Raw genomic sequence first — 21,902 nt, 5'->3', positions numbered from 1 at the left:
AAACTATGCAGTTTGTAACTGAAACAATGCAAAAAAATCTCAAAAACGTTTTCGAAAAAATTTAAGAAAGTGTCGAGGTTTTTATTAGATATTTAATTCTTTGAGTACGCAGTCTTACAAAGTAAAATTCACTCAAAATTTGATTCGATGTGATTTGTTTTTTTTTTTTTCTGTTTTGTCCGAAGATTGTTTTATGTTGTCATCCGTAAAATATAACAAGTAAAGGTGTCAAAGTTAGGGTGTAACCGAACATTATATACTCAGCGTGAGCTTCAATTGTACATTTCATCTCAGATAAATTACTTTTCTACATAACACGTGGCACCGCCCGTTTAAAAAAAAGTCTCCCCATTTCCTCTTACGATAAAACTTGAGAAGTGAAATATCATTGATCGAAAACTATTTTTTGCTAAGTTATAGGTTATTATTCTAGTACACAGCCCTTTTAAACCTTTTAAACTTGTTTTATATCTAAGTTGCCGTGGTCTTTAACCGATCCCATCGATTTTTACTATAAATATTTTCTGCTATAAGGAAATTATGTGTACCCAATTTTGTTACGATATGTAAATTTTTCTTCGAGTTATGGCTCCCGAAACATTGAAAATTTCTTAGACAAAAAAGGGGGTCACCGTTTTGTTCAAATTTAAGTGTTTTCCAATTACATGTTATAATTCAATTCAGAAAGTAAAATTCTATTGATACCAAGCTCTTTTTCGCTAAGATATAGCTTATTATTTTCGTCTACGACCCTTTTAAAAATATTTTATATAAAAGTGGGCGTGGTCTTTAACCGATCTCGTCCCTTTTTTCTAGAAATATTTCTTGCTATAGGGAAAATTTGTGTACCCAATTTTATTAGGATCCGTTAATTTTTCTTCAAGTTATGGCTCCCGAAACATAGAAAATTGCTTAGTCATAAAAGGGGCGGTGCCACGCCCATTTTTTTAAATTTAAAGATTTTCCTATTTATTGTTATAAATCCACTTGGGAAATGAAATACCATTGTTATGAAGCTCTTTTTTGCAAAGATATAGCTTATTTTATTCGTCCACAACCCTTTTAAAAATCTTTTATATAAAAGTGAGCGTTTCATTAATTTTTCTTCAAAGCATTCCTTATAGTAAAGGCTCTCTGCCGAATTTTGTTACGATAGGTTTAACGGTTTTTGATTTATGATTAATAATATTTGTAAAATTGATTTTATCAAAAGTGGGCGGTGCCACGCCCATTTAAAAAAATTTTTTCAAATTTTTATCAAGAGTCTCAATATCAGTCCACATGTCAAATTTCAGCGTTCTAGGTGTATTATTTACTAAATAATCAGGTTTTTTGTGTTTTCCAAAATGTTTTATATATAGAAAGTGGGCGTGGTTATCATCCGATTTCGCTCATTTTCAATACCAATCTATTCTGGGCCCAGATAAGCTCGTGGTGAAGATATCTCAATATTTACTCAAGTTATCGTGTTAACGGACAGACGGACGGACGGACATGGCTCAATCAAATTTCTTTTCGTTACTGATGATTTTGATATATGGAAGTCTATATCTATTTCGATTCCTTTATACCTGTACAACCAACCGTTATCCAATCAAGGTTAATATACTCTGTGTTAATATACTGGTTTCGTAGGGTTTCGTAGATGGTTTATAAGTGGTTTTAATTCCATATCACATACGTTTTGGAAATATCGACCAAAATCCTTGTATGGAGGAAAATCTAAAACATCCTTCGGAAAAAAATTGTCAAAAATAAATGCAAATTTTGAGAGACCTATAACTTTGTCAAACTAAAATTGATTGGAATAAATCCTGCATATTCAAAAAATTAAAGGATTTCCAAATAAAAAGTTCGAAATTTTCTGCAATTTTCGCATTTTTTGGAAAACGTTGTTGCGATAAGTTTGCATAGTTTCAGTTATGAAATTTTTAGAAGTTTTTTCTTAAAATATCGAAAATAAGAAAAAATAAATATATTGTTGAAATTTGATAAAAATTTCCACTGCTATTTTTTTGTTCGCTGCTGTATTTAAAAAAATAAAGAAATCAGAAACGCCACACGTTTCAGAATTCAAATTTTCAGTAAGCAAATAGAACGTGGGCCCAGCCGAGGGGTGAGTAGAAAGAATTTGGAATTTTTTCCATTTAATAATTAATGTCTCAATGTTGGTTGAAGACCTTAGAGTTTAAAAGTATACATTAACTAGGAGCACTGTTGCATAGACGATCAAATGAGATTCTAAGTGGCAGAATAAGCAATCACCCTTCATACCCTTTGGTTTTTACTTCGTTTGATGAAAGCATAAATTATACATACTTGGCTTAGCTTAGCATAACATAGCATGAAAACTGTCACTTAGAGAGAACGCTACAATTCTAAGGCACTCTGCACACGTCTTGTCATAATAGCATGCATTGTATTTAATAAATAAGGAGTCGCTTTTCATACTCGACGCAATATGCTTGATTTTATACGGCTATCGTAACGTTGATCGAGTTTTTATAAGAAAAAAACATGTTGACGAGGCAAGTCGTGTTCGGATTGCCTTATGAGCCTTAATCTCATTTCCTGAAAACATTGGGTAGACTTATTGACCTGCAGAAAAGGGGCAACAGTAACTACCGGCGGTACACACTTTACAGACTTTCCTGACAGAGAGGGTGCCTTGTTGTGGTTGTAGCGTTAACGACACTCCCCGAAGGTTTTGGAGAGTGTTATCGATGATAATGGTCCTTTGTCGGATATAGAACCGGTACGTTCCGGAACTTGTGATAGCCTGGGCTGCTAGAGAAACAGGATTAGCTATGGGTAGGTGAGGTTGACAGGGCTGGATAAGCTATAAATTGTGTTGGCAATCCCCTGAAAGGGTTGCGCTACACAACCCCTTGAATCAGTTGGGTATTTTAGTCGCCTCTTACGACAGGCATACCTGCCTCGGGTGATTCTAAGCCCCCTAATCCGCTGGAAATGATACCCCAGTCTCTATAGCTGCTGGGATTCTCTGTAGGACTTTGGTGTGACTTAAGGCGCGAGCTGGGTACGTATGTAGGAATACCACTATTTTCGCCCATGGATACCGGCAGTTAACAAAATCTTGGAATTCTTTAGAACAGCGGTCAGAGCTAGTGAAATAATTATTCGCGCTCACTTCACACATATTAATCTCTTTCGTTTATTAGTCGCTGAACAAGCCGAGTAATAACGAAAGGGACTACTATATATTAAAAAACATGCGTGCGTATACCTTGCCCCGTGTCTCGTCAATCAACGACTAAAGCACTACCACTATCATGACCTCACTCTTACCAACACAGCAACAGTTTCAATATGGGAGACCACTGCTTTGGAACGAGGGGAACGAGGATAATCGCATACGACGACGACTTAATTATATTGATGACAGGTAAATTACGACCATCGATTAAAAATACGGCGGTGTTATGCCTGGTAAGTGGCTTTCGGCCGGAACTGGGGAATGTATATCAGAATTATGTACGACACAATCAACCGATCGATACGAATGCATGGCGCTTTGGTGGATTGGGGAAAATCACGTGAAGGCAACCTTGGAAACATTAAACGCCAACTTATGTATCCTTATTTTCAGGGGCGGAAACTGTTATTACTTTTATAATATGATTCCTTGCAAAACTATTAATTTGGACTTTTAATATATTTTGATCAAGATAAAAATTATTTTCGGATTTGTTTACCTGAGTCCGATAGAACTAGTTAAATTTTTAATAAAAGTCCGACTTGATAACAAAGAAACGGCTTATCCGAATTAAATATTTTTTTGTTAAGTCCGAGTTTAACTAGTTTCAATCGAACTCAAAAAGTAAAAATACAGATCTTACTTTTATATGTGGACTTTTATGGAAAAAGTTCGAAAAATAAAAAGGATGCATGATTCGGCATGATATTGCTATAGGGATAGCTGGGAACTCAAATGTATAAAACAAGTTTGATATCTTATCTGTCATACAAGTACTTACTGACAGGTTGTTCAATATGGCGGCGCATACGGCAGAGAGTTCGTCGATTGCAAGATATGTTGAAATCGAGTACCAGCTACTAGATATTCGAAAATTTCTAGTCGATTATTCAAATAATCGTTTACAATCGGGCCCTTAAAAATAAATAGTTCCAGTAATAAAAAAATTAGAGTTAAGAGATTTTGTTAAATAAGAAAATTTTAAATAAAATCTTCTACAAGGACGCCCACTTTTATATAGAGGGCTCTTAAGGGACGAAAGAACACCCTTGCGATGAATGAATTTATGTCAACGCTGTTTTACCTCCGTTATTCACCGAAAAAAGTGAAGCTAATAAAACCAACATATCAGGTTTGAATTAACAGATATCCAGTAAAATTGATCGCATTATGGTTAATTCAACTGAGTTTTTTCGTCAAGAGAATAAATTTGTTTGGTCATAGAAAAAACCTTTGTTCTCAAGTTAACAATATGCTGTAAAAATGACCGATTCTCAATCAATCTAAATGTTTATATCTGTTAATAGTACTGATTTCATTGGTCAATTCAACAGTGAGCAACTATAAATCTAATTTTAAAGAGATACTAACGCTCACGGCGCTCACTATTTTGTTCTTATGACTATACCCTAAAAAAATTGCTAAACATTTCTTTAAACGAAGAAAAATGGACGATTTTGTCCCATTGAAACGCCTCCCTTAATCTAGACAAGTAATTTTCTCAAAACAAAGATGTTTTTTTCTTGGTTATGGTTTTCTTAGAGAAATGTATACTTTATGGGAAAAAAATTAAAAGAACATTTTCCTCAAATTGGTGAAAAGTTGTATACACAAATAAGAAGTTCCTACTCATTACATTCTCAATTAAAAAAAAAAATGTTTTTTAGGAAAGGTTTTTCCTCATTTTAGGTAACTGATTTTTCTAAGAGCATCGTACAAAAGAAATCTCTGTCATATCAACATCCATTATTTTTCCGATGTTGATGGAAATCTGTTATTTTAACAGTTTTAATTGGTATTCTTAGGATGACATTAATAATTGTTATTTAACAGAGAAGTGCTAAGCGGCCACCGTCGTTGATCGCAACGTGCTAGGCCACACCGAAATTCCTGGGTGCAAGCCCTGAAAAAAGCATTGTCAAAATATATGGATGAACGTTTTTTTCAATTAGAGAACGAGCTTTTGAATAAATTTTTTTTAAAAGAGCTGCGGCGTCCTGTTTTTTTTTTTTGTTTGACTGTTGAAACGCTCAATACATACAGAATATACATCTTGTGCGAAGTTGATTCAATAGCTATTTGTGATGAAAAAATTAACAAAAATATCGGTTGAATTGACAAGTAATTTGGTTGATTTTACCAGTTTTTTCGTTAAGTGTACCAAAAACTGAAGATATAAAAAATTTTGAAAATGGGTGTGGCGCCTTACGGTTATACTTCTGGTGAATGTGGGCAAAATTAGTTAATAACCACGCCCACACCTCAGTTACATTGTAAAAGAAATATCTCTAAAACTACGATTGGCTCCCGCAGGTGACTAAGTATTTATTTATTGTTCGGTTACAACTGAACTTCGACTCCCTTACGTGTTAAATTTGCGTACTTTGATAAGACATATCCATCGCATGACGTGTGTAACCATTCGTAAATTTTTGGGACTTAACACAATTGATAAATAATATCAGCGACAAAAGTAATAATGTTAGTAGTCGAAATTTTATATATATCAAGTAAAGGTGTCTAAGTTCGGGTGTAAGCGAACATTATATACTCAGCGTAAGCCTCAAATATACATTTCATTTCAGATAAATTACTTTTCTACATAACACGTAGCACCCCCCGTTTAAAAAAAATGTCTCCACATTTCCTCTTACAATAAAACTTGAGAAGTGAAATATCATTGATGCAAAACTATTTTTTGCTAAGTTATAGCTTATTATTCTAGTATTCGGCCCTTTTAAACCTTTTAAACTTGTTTTATATCCAAGTTGACGTGGTCTTTAACCGATCCCGCCCATTTTAACTAGAAATATTTTCTGCTATAAGGAAAATATGTGTACACAATTTCATTACATGTTAATTTTTCTTCGAGTAATGGCTCCCGAAACATAGAAAATTGCTTAGTCGTAAAAGGGGCGGTGCCACACCCATTTTCAAAAATTTTAGTGTTTTCCAATTTAATGTTATAATTCAATTTGGAAAGTAAAATTCTATTGATACCAAGCTCTTTTTCGCTAAGATATAGCTTATTATTTTCGTCCACGACCCTTTTAAAATTCTTTTATATAAGTGGGCGTGGTCCTTAACCGATTTCGTTAATTTTTCTTCAAAGCATTCCTTATAATAAAGGCAACCTCTCTGCCGAATTCTGTTACGATAGGTTTGCCGTTTTTTGATTTATGATTAATAATATTTGTAAAATTGATTTTATCACAAGTGGGCGGTGCCACGCCCATTTTAAAAATGTTTCCGGACGGACGGACATGGCTCAATCAAATTTTTTTTCGCTACTGATAATGTTGATACCTCAACAACCAACCGTTATCCAATCAAAGTTAATATACACTGCGCGCAAAGCACGCTGAGTATAAAAATAAATTGTTTATAAGCAATAACGACAGTCAAACGGAAAATACCTTGACACTTAAGCTTTATCAAGTTTCAACGAAGCCGCGATAAAAATAGTATCATACGACTTTGTAAAACTATGTTTTATTTAACTTTTATTGTTAATGTCTTTTGGGTTGTCGCTTTGCCTTATCGAATCACGTTGGATTTACTGACTAAACACATGGCCTCCATAAATTGTTTTAATTTACGAAAATTTGTTGGTTTTTGCATAGCAGTGTGAGTGATTTGCGAATATGACTATGTCACAGAAATGCAATTATTTGTTGTTCTGCTTGTTTAGTCTCATCCTTATATAAATTAAATGCAAAAAATATCTGTGAAATTAGAACAAGTCAACATGTGCTTAATTGAGCATTTTGGGAAGGTATGTGCTATATTTGTGCAAATATAGGATTATTCAGCACACTCACAATACTATGTGTGTAACTAAAGACCGCGGCTCAATGAAATGTTTAATATAGATGCGTTCAACACAAGCTATTGCATTACAAGGAACTTCAGACTTGCCTATTCACACACAAAATTGCGCAAATCACTGTTATAAACATTCTCCCTATACAACAAAAATACTTGCTAACATATTTTGTGTTGCAGTTTCAAATTGCGAAAAATGTTAGAATAGTTACCAACGAGTGAGAAAAATAATTTCACTTGCAAAATGTGCCAGCACTCTTAGCCAAAGTAAATGTCAAATTCTTCTTCTTATGCTTTGCTTGCAACAAAAGTTGGAAGTTTGCTACTTTTTCATGTCAGTTGGCGCCAATGTCGCTCAATCTACCGTTCTCCATAAAAATACGTACATCTACTCATAATGCATAAAATTGAGTTAAACGAATATATATGAAAAACTGCTTATGTGACGGGGATTTAAAGAACCACTGTGCGGAGGCTAATTTAAATAGTACAGATATGCACAATCTTTTCCGGATGCTATGTTCTTGTAGGAGATCGATATAACACAAAACAGCTCAGTAACAAACCAGCCACGACGGGAAAATGACGGCCGCTCGATTGTGCGCCGACGTGGAAAAATGCCTTCTTATTGAAAAAATCAATGCGCACAAACGCATATGTTCACGCTAGCAATGTAGTTCGTAAGTCTAGACCAAAGGAGAAATAGGTGAACGAGGCTAACTGAGGGCATAAAAACAGCGCTGTGCAAACGATAATCAGTCAGTTTGATTTAAGACGCTTTAATGAAGCACGCGATAATTACAATTGTGAAGTACTACTCCCAAAGTAATCTAAATAAAGAACGTTTTGTTATACTAAATATTTGAGTTATTTATTCGACAGTTCAGAGATTCGAATGTTAACAGAAGCTGCAGAATAATCAGGAATTTTCCAAAATTTGTTAAAATGTAATAAACCTAACCAAGTAAAATAAAAAATTTCAAAGAAACTGCTAAAGACCAAATATGTACCTTCCATTTCATCCTTATTTTTCTTACAAAGATATTATTGGATTCATTATTATAATTTCAATATTAATATTATTAACATTAATCCACCCATATTTACTAGGAGACCCAGATAATTTTATTCCAGCAAATCCATTAATAACTCCTATTCATATTCAACCAGAATGATATTTTTTATTTGCTTATGCAATTTTACGATCAATCCCTAATAAATTAGGAGGAGTTATAGCACTAATTATATCAATTACAATTTTAACAATTCTTCCATTTTATAACTTAAGAAATTTCCGAGGAATTCAATTTTATCCTATTAATAAAATTTTATTCTGAGTTATAATTATCACAGTAATTCATTGAAACAGGAAAGAAACGGCAGTAAACAAAGCAAAATCTAAGTATTTTATGACTGTAAAGTGGATAATTTAAAAGTTCGTTCTTATTAGCATATTCTACTAGGTATGCATTTATTGCTTATTGCCGCCAAATAGTTAGAGGTATGAATCACACGAAAAATATGTTCTTTTTAAATGCAATAGCACAAACCAAAAAACAATTTAAATAAATGATAGCGAAATACAACTTAATATGTATAAATATTTCAAGGATGCAAGAGCAAAACAGTCTTGGGAAAAAATAATAAGACGCATTAGCGTGCGCCAGCAAACAAAAAAATGCGAAAATTCTTAGGGTCAAAAGAGAACACAATCGGTTTACGACCATCCCCATTTCTTACAATATCAATATCAATACTATATCATTTTGGTATAATGTTAACCTTATATCATATATCAAGTAAGCAAGTCTAAGTTCTGTTCAATGGTTTGAGCCACTTCGGCAAAACTTGAACCAGTTGATGAACCGGTTCCTAGTTCAACCCTTTTATACTGAGGTGCAAATTACCAACGTTATATCTAATGGTAAATGTTCCATTCAGATGATCGGTGTTAGAAAGGTACCTTGGTATTTAATTTCTTTTCAGATATAGGACATTACCGTGGCTTTAAAAGTGTCTATAAAAGGGCTATCATAGATGGTCTTAATTTTAATTCGAAGTACGCCCAGCCTTGTGCGGCCGCCATGGTGTGGTGATAGCGTGTTCCGCCTACCACACCGAAGATTCTTGGCTCACACCCCGGGCAAAGCAACATCAAAATTTTAGAAATAAGGTTTTTCAATTAGAAGAAAATTTCTCTAAGCGGGGTCGCCCCTCGGCAGTGATTTGGCAAGCACTCCGAGTGCATTTCTGCTATTCAAAGCTTCTCGGTGAAAACTCATCTACCTTGTAGATGCCATTCGAAATAGGCATTAAACATGTAGGTCCCGTCAATTTGTAGGAAAAATTAAAAGGAGCAAGACGAAAATTGCAAGAAAATCTCTGCCTAAAATCTCTTCGGCCTTACATTTTTTAATGGCGCGACAACCTCCGAAGAGATCTAAGGCCGAGCTTCTCTTCCAATTTCCGTCGTGCTCCTCTTGATTTTCCCTACAAATTGGCCGGACGGGACCTACATGTTTTATGCCGACTCCGAACGGCATCTGCAAGGCAGATGTGTTTTCACTGAGAGCTTTTCATGGCAGAAATACACCCGGAGCGCTTGCCAAACAATGCCGAAGGGCGACCCCGCTTAGAAAAATTTTCTTGTAATTAAAAAACCTTATTTCTAAAATTTTGATGTTGCTTTGCCCGGGTGTGAACCCAGGGCATACGGTGTGGTAGGCGGGGCACGCTACCATACACCACGGCCGCAAGATGCAAAGGCTGCATTTTAATTTGCATGAAGATAACACATCCCACCTGTAGACCTGATAACAAGGTCGGCAGAGAAATAAAGTAAGAGTGGAAGAGAAAAAAATAGAAAGAGAAAGGGGAAGATACTGAGAAAAAACAGGGATCACAAAAATTGATTTAGGCGCCCCTTTTCTTTACAAAAGCTACAGTATGACAGTAGAACGTCTCAATTATCTATTATAACTTAATATATATATAAATTTCGTGTGAAGTTGTTTCTCTGCGATGGACTCCTAAGCTACTTAACCGATTTCAATCAAATTCCCGCACCGTGTGCAATTTAATCCAACTTCAAAGATAGGATAGCGGTCCTGTTAAGTATCTTTTCGGGAAGTGGAGCAGCGACCGATATATTCGAACAATTTGGGACTACAACTGGGGTGGGGCTGGGATGGAAAATAACAATAAGAATTAGAGAAAATGGAAAAAATAGGAACGAGAAAGACATAGAGTTAGACGAAGATAGAGAGATATGGATAGAAGCAGCGGAAAAGAAGTGAGAGAGAAGACGGAGGGAAAAGAGACGCAGAAAAAGAGAAAGGCAGAGGGAAGAGTGAAGAAAAAAATAAGGAAACGGGGGAGAGAGGGGGAAGGAAGAGTAAGAGGTAAAAACTGATTAAAAGTTATGCAGATAGAGCAAAGGTAGGGCAGAGCAACGTCTGCCGGGTCTGTTAGTCTTATATAAAAAATTAAAGCCATTTCAAAAATTGTAGGTATTCCATACTTGATTGGTGATGCCATATGTAAGGAAATTGAAGTGAGTGGGGAAGAGAAAGCGGTAGTGTTAATAGGAGTATGGGTGGGAATGGGAGTGGAAGTAGGCGTGGGAGTTTAAGTCGGAGCGGTATTTGGAGTGGGAATAGGTACGGGAGTCGAAGGAAGATAAATGGACCAAGGTAGGGACAAGAATAAGAAGAAAAATAAAGGACAAAGTAGAATAACGGGATTGAGATAGAGAGCGCGGCTCACTTTTCAACACTGAAAGAAATGGTGCTGGTAAAATCAACAAATCGGTTCTGTTGTTCTTGACTTAACGGAGATTCGGTGAAATTGATCGAATTATGGTTAATTCGACCGAGTTCTTTGTGAAGCGAACAAATTAGTTTAATCATTTCAACAGAAGAGAAATTTTCGCTCTTAATTTAAGAAAATTCTGTAAAATTTACAGATTCCTAATCAATCTAACTGATTTTTTTGTTAACCCAACTGATCTCACTGGTCATTTCAACAGCGATCAACAGTTCAACACATGAGCAAATTTCAAAGAGAATTTTACGCTCAATGCGCTCTCTACTTTGTACTTATGTATGCTGTGTACTATATGTATGCAGATGGCGGCCGCCGTGGTGTGATGGTAGCGTGCTCCGCCCTCCACACCGAAGACCCTGGGTTCACATCCGGGCAAAGCAACATAAAAATTTTAGAAATAAGGTTTTTCAATTAGAAGAAAATTTTCCTAAGCGGTGTCGCCAGATAGAAATTTTGGTTGAATTGACCCGTATTTCGGTTGATTTTACCAGTCTTTTTCTTTCAGTGAATAGTAGGCAAACAATTTTCGGACAGACCAAAGTCTGCAGGGTACTCTAGAAAAGTATAAAAAAGGTGCAGCTAGTCTCAAAATTTTAAACGTGTGCAAATCTGCCTTGATATTGATACTAGTTACAAGGTAATTCACTTAGTTGGTTTCACTTCAGGGTACATATTTATATGACTACATCTAAACATATGAATACCTGTTGACATACCGCCTATTTATTAAGTACCTCATATTTATTCATTATTTGCCGGCAATTGCAAATTATGTAATTTTATACTAGAACCGATACTATTTTGAAAAAAAAAATAGCAAAAAAAAAATCGATGCGATCACCAATTTGTTTTTTGTAATGATAATGAATCACGTTACAAAAAAAAAAAACAACAAGTAAGGAAGGCTAAGTTCGGGTGTAACCGAACATTACATACTCAGCTTAGAGCTTTTGAGACAAAATAAGGGAAAATCACTATGTAGGAGAATGAACCTAGGGTAACCCTGGAATGTGTTTGTATGACAAGGGTATCAAATGGAAGGTATTAAAGAGTATTTTAAAAGGAGTGGGTCATAGTTCTATAGGTGGACGCTATTTCGGGATATCGCAATAAAGGTGGACCAGAGGTGACTCTAGAATGTGTTTGTTCGATATGGGTATCAAATGAAAGGTCGTAATGAGTATTTTAAAAGGGAGTGATCCCTAGTTCTATAGGTGGACGCCGTTTCGAGATATCTCCATAAAGGTGGTCCAGCGTTGACTCTAGAAAGTGTTTGTACGATATGGGAATCAAATGAAAGGTGTTAATGAGCATTTTAAAAGGGAATGGACCTTAGTTCTATAGGTGGACGCCTTTTCGAGATATCGCCATAAAGGTGGACCAGTGGTGTCTCTAGAATTTGTTTGTACGATATGGGTATCAAATGAAAGGTGTTGAGTATTTTAAAAGGGAGTGGGCCTTAGTTCTATAGGTGGACGCCTTTTCGAGATATCGCCATTAAGGTCGACCAGGGGTGACTCTAGAATGCGTTTGTACGATATGGGTATCAAATGAAAGGTGTTAATGATTATTTAAAAGGGAGTGGGCCTTAGTTCTATGGGTGGACGCCTTTTCGAGATATCGCCATAAAGGTGTACAAGGGGTGACTCTATAATTTGTTTGTACGATATGGGTATGAAATTAAAAGTATTAATGAGGGTTTTAAAAGGGAGTGGCCCTTAGTTGTATATGTGAAGGCGTTTCAAGATATCGACCAAAATGTGGACCAGGGTGACCCAGAACATCATCTGTCTGGTACCGCTAATTTATTTATGTATGTAATACCACGAACAGTATTCCTGCCAAGATCCCAAGGGCTTTTGATTTCGCCCTGTAGAACTTTTTCATTTTCTTCTACTTAATATGGTAGGTGTTACACCCATTTTACAAAGTTTTTTCTAAAGTTATATTTTGCGACAATAAACCAATCCAATTACCATGTTTCATCCCTTTTTTCGTAATTTTCGATATCGAAAAAGTGGGCGTGGTCATAGTCGGATTTCGGCCATTTTTATACCAAGGTAAAGTAAGTTCAGATAAGTACGTGAACTAAGTATGTATCGATTTTTGCTCAAGTTATCGTATTAACGGCCGAGCGGAAGGACAAACGGTCGACTGTGTATAAAACCTGGGCGTGGCTTCAACCGATTTCGCCGATTTTCACAGAAAATAGTTATCGTCATAGAATCTATGCCCCTACCAAATTAAATGAAAAATGGCGGAGCCACGCTCATTTTGAAACTTTCTTTAATTTTTGTATTTTGTTGCACCATATCATTACTGGAGTTCAATGTTGACATTATTTACTTATATACTGTAAAGATATTAAATTTTTTGTTAAAATTTGACTTTAAAAAAAATTTCTTTTTTTAAAGTGGTCGTGTTCTTCATCCGATTTTGCTAATTTTTATTTAGCACATATATAGTAATAGGAGTGACGTTCCTGCCAAATTTCATCATGATGTCTTCAACGACTGGCAAATTACAGCTTGCAAAACTTTTAAATTACCTTCTTTTAAAAGTGGGCGGTGCCACGCCCATTGTCCAAAATTTTACTAATTTTCTATTCTGCGTCATAAGGTCAACCCATCTACCAAGTTTCATCGCTTTATCCGTCTTTGGTAATGAATTATCACGCATTTTCGGATTTTCGAAATTTTCGATATCGAAAAAGTGGGCGTGGTTAGTTATAATCCGATTTCGTTCATTTTAAATAGCGATCTATGATGAGTGCCCAGGAACTTATATACCAAATTTCATTAAGATACCTCCAAATTTACTCAAGTTATCGTGTTTACGGACGGACGGACGGACGGACATGGCTAAATGAATTTCTTTTTTCGCCTAGATCATTTTGATATATAGACGTCTATATCTATCGCGATTAGTTTATGCCGTTACGGATTACCATTATGCGAACAAAATTAATATACTCTGTGAGCTCTACTTAGCTGAAATAAATAAAGGATAAAGTAGAAGAAAGGGATTGAGATAGGGAGCGCGGTTCACTTTTCAATAGTAGGCAAACCATTGCCGGGTACTCTACAGAAGTAAAAAAAAGTTGCAGCTTAGGTTCAAAATTTTACCGGTGTGCAAATCTGCCTTGATATTGATACTAGTTACAAGGTAATTCACTTAGTTGGTTTCACTTCAGGATACATATTTACACGATTACATCTAAACATATGAATACTTGTTGACCTACCGCCTATTTATTAAGCAGCTCATACTTATTCAGTATTTGCCGGCAATTGCAAATTATGTCATTTTATACTAGAAGCGATACCTTTTTGAAAAAAAAGCAAAAAAAACGATGCGATCAACAATTTGTTTTTTGTAATGAGAATTAATCACGTCACAAAAACAAAAGAATAAGCTTCGTTCAAATCAAAACAGGTAATTTCGCTAATCAATGAAAAACGCAGCAGACAAAACGGGGTGTATGATTGTATGAATACAAGTACAACATGCAAAGCTTCGGAAAATAATGCAGTCAATTTAAATAATTTGTATTTATTTAAAACAAGTAAGGGTGTCTAAGTTCGGGTGTAACTGAACATTATATACTCAGCGTGAGCTTCAATTGTACATTTCATTTCAGATAAATTACTTTTCTACATAACACGTGGCACCGCCCATTTAAAAAAAATGTCTCCCTATTTCCTCTTACAATAAAAATGGATAAGTGAAATATGATTGATATAAAACTATTTTTTGCTAAGTTATAGCTTATTATTCTAGTCTTCGACCTTTTTAAACTTGTTTTATATAAAAGTGGGCGTGGTCTTTAACCGATCACGTCCATTTTTACTAGAAATATTTTATGCTATAAGGAAAACATGTGTACACAATTTCATTACGATCCGTTAATTTTTTTTCGAGTTATGGAGCGGTGCCCAGCCCATTTTTTGCAATTTGAAGTTTTTCCTATTTACTGTAATAAATCCACTTGGGAAATGAAATACCATTGATATAAAGCTCTTTTATGCAAAGATATAGCTTATTTTATTCGTCCACGACCCTTTAAAAAATCGTTTATATAAAAGTGGGCGTGGTCCTTAACCGATTTCGTTAATTTTTCTTCAAAGCATTCCTTATAGTAAAGGCAACCTCTCTGCCGAATTTTGTTACGATAGGTTTAACGATTTTTGATTTATGATTAATAATATTTGTAAAATTTAATTTATCACAAGTGGCACGCCCATTTTGAACATTTTTTTTTTTCTAATTTTTATCAAGAGCCTCAATATCAGTCCACATGTCAAATTTCAACTATCTAGGTGTATTATTTTCTAAATAATCAAGTTTTTTGTGCTTTCCAAAATGTTATATATATAAAAAGTGGGCGTGGTTATAATCCAATTTCGCTCATTTTCCATAACAATCTTTTCTGGGTCCAGATAAGCTCGTGTACCAAATTTGGTGGATATCTCAATATTTACTCAAGTTATGGTGCGAACGGACGGACGGACATGGCTCAATCAAATTTTTTTTCGATACTGATGATTTTGATATATAGAAGTCTATCTCGATTCCTTTATATCTTTACAACCAACCGTTATCCAATCAAGGTTAATATACTCTGTGTGCAAAGTACGCTGAGTATAAAAAGAAAAAACACAATTATTAACTAAGTTGTTGTTTGTGTTTCGGCGGCCACCATGCTGCAGCTGTATGGAGGATGATGATGTGGAATCACCAAATCACTTTATGCTTGATTGTCCAGCTTTTGCCAGAACTAGGCGAAAGTACTTCGGTCGCGACTCACTTGGATCTCCCGAGGATATATCCAAAGTTGAGATCGGTATCATTCGGAGCTTTATCGTTGCTACCCAACGATTCTCTAAGTAGCTAGATCTAAGTCACCGTTATTTTTGGTGTATGTGGTATCACAACGGACCTTCGTGTTGTCCAAGTGAGCTATCCTTATCAGGGCAGCTACCACCTAACCTATCCTATGGTGTGATGGTAGCGTGCTCCGCCTACCACACCGTATGCCCTGGGTTCACATCCCGGAAGAAAATTTTTCTAAGCGGGGTCGCCCCTCGGCAGTGTTTGGCAAGCGCTCCGGGTGTATTTCTGCCATAAAAAGCTCTCAGTGAAAACACATCTGCAGATGCCGTTCGGAGTAGTTCGGATGTAGGTCAAGAGGAGCACGGACGCAAATTGGAAGAGAAGCTCGGCCTTAGATCTCTTCGGAGGTTATCGCGCCTTACATTTATATTATTTTTTTTTTTTTTTTTTTTGTGTTAGTTGTATCAATCAACCGCATTTCATAGGACTTGTTGACAGTGGAAACCGGTAAGTTGATAGCCAATAAATCAAGATCATAATTCCTCTGCTAAATAAACCACACACCTCCATATAAATATGCGTGAGAGTTAGTTATATGTCTTCCAGTCACGAAGATATTAAAGAGTCGCGCGACCTAGTTAGGAGAGTCTCTGCCTTGCCGGAGAGATGCATTCGCATAGGATGTGAACCGGCGTTCCATCCTCCAGCTCACAATAGCGACAGATTTGTGTATCGGATAGATTTAATCGTAGACTACAGTGTCCCGTACAGTGCCCCGTATAGTACCCAGGGAGAGTTCGTAAGTCCTCATTGTTTAAATTAAGGAGTTGGCTGATACTCTCGTTGATAAGTGTAAAAACAATTTGGCCTCTGCATTCAATCCAGTTTTGTCTGAACTGCTTTATTTCACAGTATCTTATGGTTTCCCTAGTATGTGCCTTTGTGAGTACACATAAACGCTCTTGACTATAGAATAATGCTACAGCACCTACTTGGCTATGTAGTCTGCTTGTTTCATGTCCCTAAAGTAGTTCTGTAAGATTGCAAGGCACGCAAGGCTGCCTGGCTGAGGATACTCCTCGAGGATAAGCCTATCCGTAGACTAGAGGTTTACGCCGATAAGTATACCGGCGGCGGCGCTGTAGGCACTATTATATACCGGCGGCGGCGGTGTGGGCGGCGCGACGGCTTACGCCGGTGTTTTTACTTTAAAAAGCTTGATTTTTCTATTTAAAAAATAATATTTAGGAAAGGTTTTGTTTGCATGTATAAGGAAATCAACGTTTTGGCCATTTCGGAAAGGTCCGGGAGTTTGCCTCAAAGTCTCGCGGATCATTCAGCTCCTTGCGGAGAGACTGTCCTGCATTCATTTACTCCAGGGAGGCTTCGAACCTAACTCTGGTCTAAGGGACTGGTACTGCTGCGTAGGCCGAAAAAATTTAAGTACTTAAAATGATCACACTTTTGTCTGTATGTTCCGTACAAAGCGTAGTTTCACCGAAGGAGATGTTCTGGTCTAACACTTAATACTCGATGTAGAAACGATTTCTTTAAATTATTTGTGACCCCTTGCTGGTCACGCACAAAGGCGACTTACGGTTGCTATTAATGGTCTTTTAATACTCATGACTCTCGTGGCACAGTTTTAACGATTAGCACCAACGCTGGTTGTTTGAAGAGCTATAATTCCCGATGTGCGAACAGTAGCAATCCTCCCCACCACTAGTCGCTACCCCGCCGCCTGGCCCTCACACCACATGCCAGCACAGAAGTTATAGGACTGCGACTTCGAACTCATACCTTCGTCGACGTCACTTTCCTAGAAGCTCTAGGTGTAACACCGAAGACTTTCTAATTGATTTTGTTTGCCCGCTATGCTGCTGAGCGTGCTCCTCCTACCACACCGAAGATCGTGGGTTTACGAGCCGGGCAAATCAGATGCCGTTCGGAGTCGGCATAAAACAATTTGTAAGACAAATTTAAAGGAGCACAACGCAAAATGGCCTAAAATCTCTTCGGAGGTTATCGCGCCTTACATTTATTTATTTATGCTGCCGAGCACTACCAGAGAAACACCTTAAAACATTAGGGAGTAACTATTCGCCCAAGGATGCCGCCCTCGAAATCATAAGAAGTTCAAGTGGATATCATTGCGTAACTTAAAGGTGAAAATAATATAATCCTACATAATACATTTTTAAAGGCCCTGGATGAATTTTTTTTAAATGTGGACCAAAATTTGCTAAATCAAAACGATATTTAAGAATGAAAGTCGACCGATTTTAAGTACACTATGGTTAACACAGTATTTCACGCCTTTGCACATAAGACTACTTCTGGCTAAAGCGTACTTAATACCTACGCTACTCCATGGTTGTGTGATTTACTCATGTGACTATCTGTGCAAGAACAAACTAAATGTTGCTTACAACAACATTGCTAGATATGTTTATGGGTTGAAAAGATTTGACCACGTATCTCAACATGCTGAAAGGTTGCTTAACATTTCTTTCGAAAATCTTTTAAAAGTCAAAACACTGTCCTACCTCCATAAATTGATACACACGAAGGAACCTGACTATCTATATCGTAAGCTTATTTTTCTGCAATCATCAAGATCGGTGCTTCTTCTTAAGCACATCAGATACCGCTCGCTAACCTCTGAGCGACAATTCTTTGTTACTGCAATACGTCTTTGGAACTCGCTACCTACAAGTCTTCGACTCTTAAGTAATGCTCTGCACTTCAGAAAAGAGCTAACATCAATTTTTAACGACTCTTAAACTGGATCTCAAATTGTTGTTGTTAAAATGTTCATTTCTAAGTCCTTTTCCTTTCTCTGTGTCTTCTTTCTTTATTTGTTAAATACTATTCAATCTATAACCAGCCAAAGGTTACCATCACTACTGCTGTCTTTTAATATTTATTAACTACTTTTCTTTAGTTTTAAGATTTACATTTACATACATAAATATTTCACTATTGTCCGTTATATTTAATTTAATTTGATTCATCTAATTTATTATTATTATAAATGTTCAATTTTTATAGTTCATGCTATTCATGACTAGCACTGTTAAATAACACTGGACCACGAATTTCAACTTTTTCTCTTTACCAGAAACGCCATTATGAAATTCGTATGTAAAATGACCCCTGATTTCGAAAATTTCGTTCATTTTTGATTCTATGGTACCGTTTTTGAGATATTTGCAATTTACCGTTATTCGAAAAAACCAAAAAGATGGCTCCCTTTAATTACGTATATCTCACGAACGGGTAAAGCAATTGCAAAAAAGTTTAAAGAATCGGATAGACGATAAAATTTGCTATAAACACATCATACATTATTTTTTGCTCAACGAGATATTTTTCGAGATATTAGCTTATCATTTCAGATTTTTGTTTTTTTTTTATGAAAAAATATGAAAAAATTACTTTTTGCGAGGGCAGCATTCCAAAACCACAACTTTTTATACAGATATTTTTTCTTTACGTAAAGCTCTGTTTAATTAGAAAAAAGATAAGCTATCATCGAAGAAAATCGATGCAAAAATACGTAAGTTATAAGCGATCAAATAAAAATACCCAGGTTGCGCAACTTCAATGTATGTATACATACATATATTAAAGGTATAAAGTGCAAATGGGATATTATCCTGATAAACGAATAACACCATAACAATGATAATACTTTTCCTTTAAATAAATCAAATAGTACTTTTAATACTCGAATTGTTTTATAGTAGGTAGAGTGGTTGCATCGAAAGGAAGAGTGGTTGGATTCGAAACTTGCTGTAGGCATGTAGTTATAAACATGTATTTCCGTCAGTTATGGGTAAGTATGCAGGTAGATTTTCAAATTATAAGACAGAAAATTTTTAAAGCCTACATCTAAAGCAGGTAGTATTTTACTTTTCCCAGCTTCGTATAAAAAGGAACCTTTCTGTCTAGGTAAGATTTGATTTTTTCAATTTTATTTTTGTTCCGAGTATAAATATGAGTTAATGCGCCTTGAAACCTCAAAACATCTGCAAGGCTCGCCGGAGATAGTTCAGTTCATAAGTCAAATTTCAAAACCGTGGTTTATTAAAAAAAATAAAATGAGTAAAAGGACGCGAGAATTTGTGTGTAATAACGATCCAGATATGTTCTGTTTCATGTGTGGCCAATATACTATCATAAGACGACGATGAGTGTTCTCAGATCATATGAAAACTTTATACTCCAAGTATTTTGGCATTGAGCCTAAAAATGCTGAAAAACCATGGACACCAAACACTTTGTGTACATCGTGTCGAGTAGAACTGATTCAGTCGGAATCAGGACAACAAATAAAATTTGATACAGCAATGATATGGAGAGAACCTACTTGCCATTCAATAGAGTGTTATATTTGTCAAACAAAAGTATTTGGCGTTGGAAGATCAAGAAGAGTAACCTATGCCAGCGTATCTACAGTGACATTACCAGTACTACATTCAACGGCAGTTGCGGATCCAGTTCCATTGTCAACAGTAATATCTGAGTGCGGGGAATCAAGTTGTACTGAATTTCGCATGGGAAACGAGAGAAACGTTCTGTCACAAGCACAACTTAATGATTGGATAAGAGATTTGGAACTATCCAAGGAAAAGGCCGAGATCTACACTTCTCGTATGCAACAATTTAAATTTGTGTCATCCGATGTTAAGGTGATATATTGTAGAACTCGTCACGAACCATTTTCCAAACACTATACCAAGAAAGACAGTATATGCTACTGCAACGACATTCCTGGTTTATTCAAAGAGTTTGGTCAAACATATGATTCAAAAGACTGGCGATTGTTCATAGACAGCAATAAACTGAGTTTGAAGGCTGTATTATTGCATATTGGTAACAAACAGCCTTCTATCCCGACCGTACATGCAGTAAATACAAAGGAAACCTACGAGGAAATGCAAAAACTACTCAAATTCATCAAATATGAAGAGCATGATTGGAAAATATGTTCTGATCTCAAAGTCGTTGCAATGCTATGCGATCTACAAAGTGGCTACACCAAGCACTGCTGCTTCCTTTGCAAGTGGGATAGCCGAGCTCGTAAGGACCACTACGTCAGAAAGGATTGGCCGGAAAGAGTCGAGTTTACCGTTGGTGTGGATAACATCAAATACACCCCTCTTGTCAAGAAAGAGAAAATCATACTTCCACCCTTACACATCAAGCTCGGTGTCATTAAAAATTTTGTTAAGGCTTTGGACAAAGAAGGCGGAGCATTCGACTATTTGAAAACAATTTTTCCAGATATTTCTCAAGCCAAGATAAAGGAAGGTATTTTTGTTGGACCACAAATAAAAAAGTTGATCAACAATAATCAATTCAAAAGACTACTCTCATCAGTTGAGGCAGCAGCGTGGGAAACCTTTGAAAAGTTCGTTGCTTCTTTTCTCAGTAGACACAAAAGCCCTAACTACGAGCAGATAGTGAACGACTTAATCAATAATTATGCGAAAATGGCTTAAAGGCTTATTAAAATTAGTTTCCCAAAATTCTATAACTTGTTTACCTAACTAATATTTTCTTTCCAGGCGTAAATATGTCCTTAAAAATTCGCTTTCTGCACTCACATTTGAGCTTTTTTCCGGCAAATCTTGGCGACGGAAGTGACGAACATGGCGAAAGGTTTAATCAGCAAATGAAATTAATTGAGAATCGATATCAAGGATTCTGGGACGTCGCAATGATGGGTGATTACTGCTGGTTTCTCATAAGAGAAACCGATCCGAAACTGAATAAGCGTCAAAGTAGAACACATAATTATTTCGACTACATAGTAAAATCAAATAAAGATTGTTAGAATATAGTATAAACATAAATAAATTTAAAAAAAAAGTTAAAAATATGGGTAATTTCGTTCATAAATTGAACTTTTAACTAAATAGAAACAGAGCATAGCTAGATATTTCACTCTTCTTTATACCATACATACGTTTTGAGGTATACGTTGAAATTGCGCAACCTGGGTATTTTTATTTGATCGCTTATAACTTACGCAGTTTTGCATCGATTTTCTTCGATAATAGCTTATCTTTTTTCTAATTAAACAGAGCTTTACGTAAAGAAAAAATATCTGGATAAAAAGTTGTCGTTTTGGAATGCTGCCCTCGCAAAAAGTAATTTTTTTCATATTTTTTCATAAAAAAAACAAAGATCTGAA

General features: G+C 35.9%; 1 protein-coding gene across 7 annotated transcripts in view; it reads right to left on the bottom strand.

The window, feature by feature from the left end:
* Hydr2 (abhydrolase domain-containing protein 2) overlaps positions 1-21,902 on the bottom strand; it is a 49,770-nt gene that overhangs the window by 11,875 nt on the left and 15,993 nt on the right. The gene's annotated exons all lie outside the window — the stretch shown is intronic.

Source organism: Eurosta solidaginis, chromosome 2, assembly GCF_040869045.1.
Source record: "Eurosta solidaginis isolate ZX-2024a chromosome 2, ASM4086904v1, whole genome shotgun sequence".
Classification (NCBI taxonomy): Eukaryota; Metazoa; Arthropoda; class Insecta; order Diptera; family Tephritidae; genus Eurosta; species Eurosta solidaginis.
This window is presented reverse-complemented; position numbering and strand designations above follow the sequence as displayed.